This window comes from Acanthisitta chloris, unplaced genomic scaffold (assembly GCF_000695815.1).
Source record: "Acanthisitta chloris isolate BGI_N310 unplaced genomic scaffold, ASM69581v1 scaffold27954, whole genome shotgun sequence".
Classification (NCBI taxonomy): Eukaryota; Metazoa; Chordata; class Aves; order Passeriformes; family Acanthisittidae; genus Acanthisitta; species Acanthisitta chloris.
The window spans coordinates 37,822-43,005 of NW_008671414.1; the positions used below are offsets into that span (position 1 = coordinate 37,822).

General features: G+C 41.4%; 1 protein-coding gene across 1 annotated transcript in view; it reads right to left on the reverse strand.

Moving 5' to 3' along the window:
* The window catches only part of GAN (gigaxonin), a gene marked incomplete at its 5' end in the record, with an annotated part of 14,207 nt that overhangs the window by 1,567 nt on the left and 7,456 nt on the right, over window positions 1–5,184 (reverse strand). The gene's annotated exons all lie outside the window — the stretch shown is intronic.

Genomic DNA, 5,184 nt, shown 5'->3' on the forward strand with positions numbered 1-5,184 from the left:
ATTAGGGGAGTCATAAACACATATAAGTCCTAATGATCCATACTAGGGGAAATAACAGATTGCTATAGCAGAGCCTTGTTATTAAGCAGTGCTTTCCCCCATATAATTCCTTAACTTCTTTAATTGTACTTTATCAGGGACAAGAAATCCCTGCCTGCTAAGAAGAATGTAGCACATGGCAATGCTTAACTTCAAACAAGGGATGGAAGATTGGAAAGCAAAATGGGAAGGGAAAAGCAATGTCCATTATCTGGAATTGCCACGGCCCTTCCCAATCACATATCAGGCTCTATTCAATCCCCTTCTAGCTCCTACTGTAATCTTACAAGTCCCCTTTGCTCACTGTAAGCACAGTCTCATTTCAATAATTCATCAGCCTGATCTTTCCACCAAGGAAAAGCAGTTTTCCCTGTTGAAGCCTTTGGAAAGGAGGTGTGTAGTCACCCACATGGGATGCTGGCTTATACAGATATCCCTTTTGCCCAGAGCTGTCAGCATCCTCTCTATGGCTCTCAAACAAACTCCTATGAAATACTGCAGTAGATGCCATCACAGTTACTATGTACAGACCCTGAGACATACAGATCAATGACATTTTAGGTGACTGCTCCTACCTCTTTTATTAAATAATTTACAGAGAGCAGGAAAGTCTGAGAAACCTTTGAAAATCACTTCATGTATCTTCCCAGCCATGCCAGGGAAAAAGTTAGGAAATGCCCTCACAGACACTGCTGACCTTTGAAAATTCTGCATCATCTGAACTCCTGATTCAGGAGTGAACCTCTCCTCTGGCACTGAAGGAGAGGCTGCTCCATATCAATTATCTTGGAGACAGAAATCAATTTTTAAAGGGCAAATGAAAGGATTAGCTGTCCATTACTCGGTCTGTGCTGCATGCTGAAGGATTAATGTTCTGCAGAAAGCAAGAAAATGGTTTGTAGCTGTCACAGTGGACAACAGATGAACTAAGAACAGAAAAAAGGAGAAGTCCTCTACACTGATTCAGAAGCTCTTACAGAGCAGAACATCTTGCACCATATTTCATTAGCTTCCTTTCCTTACTGTGGGAAAAGGGCATGGCCAGTATTTTCACTGCTTTTTTGCAGCAAGCAACCTAGAGTAGTGAAAATTGAGTAAGTGGCAAAGAAATGCAGAAGGAAGACTGGAATTTCTATTCCTTTTTTTTTAATAGTAAATACAGGACCATGTTAAGGAAAGGAAAGCAAACAATTCAGGGGTTTACCTGCACTAGACACTGAGGGGTTGGGAGTTGAAATAAAAATACCCAAAGCCACAGTGTGAGGCCCAAGCATTTTCCTCCTGCACATCAGCAAAGGACAATATTAAATTATCTGCCGTTGCTTGTGAAAATTAATTCTCAAGCTTTCTCAACATGTATACTTTGAAAAACAGGCACCACTTTTCAGGAATGCTCACAGCAGCTTTAGCAGTTAAAACTAGGAAGGAACAAAGACAGGAAGGGCAAGGGGTCACATTTCATCAGAATTTGACTAAGCTCCAGCTTAATGTGGGTTGTTCCTGCTGTTTGAACAGTATGGAAAAAAACCATGGCCGAAAATTCACAATCTTCAGGAATCTTAAAACACTCCTTGGAATGTAACTCCTGTGTACTTCCCTGGGATGGCTCTACTCCAACCAAATCCAGGAGTAGCAGGGGGAGGGCATGTACTGCTGTCACTGAATATACTTATACTAAAATTAAAAAAAGGTGAAGGAATCTTGATTTTTTTTTTCAGTCTTAAAGTGCAATATACAAAAGAATCCATCCACACTGCTGTAATTAACCAGCAGGATGGTAACTATTTTACTTCGAAGTGAGAAGTAACTAAAGATGCAATACAGAACCAACATATTCCAGACAAATCACCTCAAGCTCACCCCAGCTGGGAAAGGAAGCCTGGAAATGAATGAAAATCCATGTTCCTCTCATCTGACAGTGCTATCAGTCTCGCAGAGTTCTCATTACATTTGCATAAGCACTTGCTTTTAATGAAATTCCTGCACACTGAATGGAAGAATCTTGCTAATTACACATACTATATTACAAGATTGTTTAGCTTACTACTTACATACTGCTGAAAGCTTTTCCCTAATTTTATGATGTTCCAGCAGCAAAAAGAGTATTTTAGAGGATGTTTTTACCAAGTACTGCTTCTGAACAAGTGTCTTCCACTTTCATCCCCCTTAATACCTACAAATTTTCATCATTCTTTTTCAATCATGAAAAGAAGGAAGAAATCCTATCCAGGCAGCAGTGGCCATACCCAGGGACAGAGCTCCACCAACAGCTCTTGCAAAGAATCCTAAACCCAGTTTGGACTCTGTTAAATACTTCCAAATATCCACATAGAGAAGAAAAGAAAGCCAAATGTGTACAGACATCATCCAATTTTCCACACACCTACGTGATGCAAAAAAAGGTGTATTGTGAACTATGAACTCTGGTAGAAGGAAAAACTAACCCACCAAGGTCTCTAATATGTAGTTCAGATTTCCTGCCTTTTATGGAGTTGATCAGCACTGGATCACTGAGTAAAGGAAACCCTTACATCTCCATCCTCCTCTTTCACATTTATTTAAATCTGTTTTTAGCTTGATCGATATTTTTAAAAACAGGATACAATGCACACAAAGCTCAATCCATAGCCTTTGGAAAGAAATCTACATCCTGACAAAGCCCTGCAGCCTGACGTAAGGGTTGTGCTATCTTTGGTTCACTTAAATTCACTCATACACATGACTCTAAAGACAGGCTGACAAAACATTTATTAATTGAAAAGTCTCAGTTAGAGCAGTACCTCAGTTATGAGAATTATTTTCTACATTATCCTGTCCACATTTCATGTGGATGTTACTATTCTGTCTCACTTCATTTATTTTATTACTTGTTTATACAGCACAGCTTAACAGGAGTCTCAGTGTTTATTTTTTTGCTGGTGTGAAGATCTCAGCGTATCCCCAGTCTTTAGAAAAGTCTGTGTCATGGTTAAGAACAACAATTTTGCAAGCCTGTGCACTGTGAGTTATTCTGGAGTAACTTGCTGTCAAAGTAAACAGTATTAAACACATTCAGTCCTTTAATCCAATCCAAGCCAGAATTATGGCAGCTTACATGAACTAATATGTTTATACACTGATGTAAGTACATACTTAGACATACACACTAGAGTAAAACCTGTAACTCACTCACAGCCTCTGGATGCCTGGGATGATGCTCGACTCTGTACTCTCTGGTAATGAGAGCTGAGGCACATATGGAGGTTTATGTAGATGACACAGTGTGCACTGCTGCACGTACCTGTAAACCAATGATATCTGATGGCTGAACTCACAGGACAGGAAGTTCTCTCCATTCAAAGAGAAAGTGAACATGAGGGACTTCTGCACTTACTTAAGAACAGCTGGAAAAGCCATAGCTCATTACAAAATAAACAATACTGATATGAAACTATTACAAAAATCACTGAGTTTTGGGTTAAACTGCTAGAATTGACAAGGATGTGCTTCTGACCCACTGCTGCTAAACCATCTTGCAAACGTATTCCTCCTTTCCACAAATCCCTCTTGACCCAACACTTTTAGACTTCTGCCAATAATACACACATACACTGTCAATGTGATATTTCAGCTTTGACAGTTCCAGCATTATTCCTTCTCTGTAAGTACACAGTGTGTGTGCTGTGCAGTCTGAGGGTGCATATATCCTGCACAGTGACTTTTTGAAGCTGCTGGTTTGAAGGGGACTGATCACCTTTTATTTCTGCCAGAAACCTGCTGAAGAAATAAATGCACTGTCAACTATAAATTGATCACCTTGTAGCAACTGCATAATGTTTTAAGATGAAGAATCTGTCTCTGTATATACATCACAGCAACTATGCACTAAGGGACTGAGAGAAAGATTGTCCAACTGTGACAACATCTACAGCATCACTTACTCTTTACTACTAAGTAAGAATGCACAGCTGAGCAAATGGAATTGCTGAACTAATCAAACAAACATCAGTACTTAGCATAAGGTTGTCACAGACTTAGGAAAACATTATTTAAGCTTCTATACTTCACTCAAAATGATTTAGATTTGTTTTCTGCTAATTCTGAATCAGCCCAGGAAATAACACCCTCAATGTTTTCATTTGATATTGGTGAAGCACTATTATAATGAATTATGATCATTTTCTAGATCCAATCTTACTTCAAAGAATACCACTGGACAACGAAGTACTTTGTCTCAGGATTGGGCAGGCACAAATATTTGTTAACTGCATTTTGAAGGAAGACCCTTTGTGGCTACTTTACCTTTTTCACACAGGTACAACTGCTCAGGTGTCACAGTCACTGCTACAATCACCCTGAAAGGGACCCACCCTGCACAGCACTCTGAGGGTACCTAAACCTGGGGTCAGACCCCACGGGCTGCAGTGCTGGAACATACTGCAGTGACACTGCACCCTCTTCTGGCCACAGCTCCCCTTCTGCCTCCCAGGGCTGAACCAGAGCCTTCCAGAGCCTCCCAAAGCCAGGGAGCACAAACCTGGCCAGCAGCAGCCATCACCCAGCCTGCCCTGGCCCTTAGTCTCCAAAGGAACACCCCCAGGCTGTGCCCTGCCTGCAGTGCAACCACACACTCATGCCAAGTGAAATTTCTAAGCTGGAACTCTGTGCAGTAGAAAAGCAGAAAAGCAAAGCCTGAGTATCTCAGCAGCTTGAGACTGAGGTTACCTGCTGCTCTCTCACCTGCCTCTGTGCCAGCACAGCCCTCACACCACACACCCAACACACATGAACACATATCAAGGTGCCAGACCAAACCCTGCAGCAATTGGATTTTTATTACAGTTTTACTGGAATCCTGTAACACCTCGGGGATGCCACCAAGCAAGGACAAAAACACACACGAGACAGGCTGTGGGCAGGTGTGGGTGCTGCAGTCAGCAGGTGGCACCAAGGACCCACCTGCAGCACCAAGGCTGGAACCTCTGAGCGTTTCCAAGCTCCACAAAAACTCAGTCTCAATCAACCAGTGAAACAGGTTTACAGTCACTGGTGAGGAATCACGAGCTATTACATAGTACCTTCTGAAAAACAGAATCAGCCTGGAAATATTTTAGGTAAATCAGCTAAAAATAGCAAGTAGGAGAGAAAGGAGCACTTCTTTCCAGT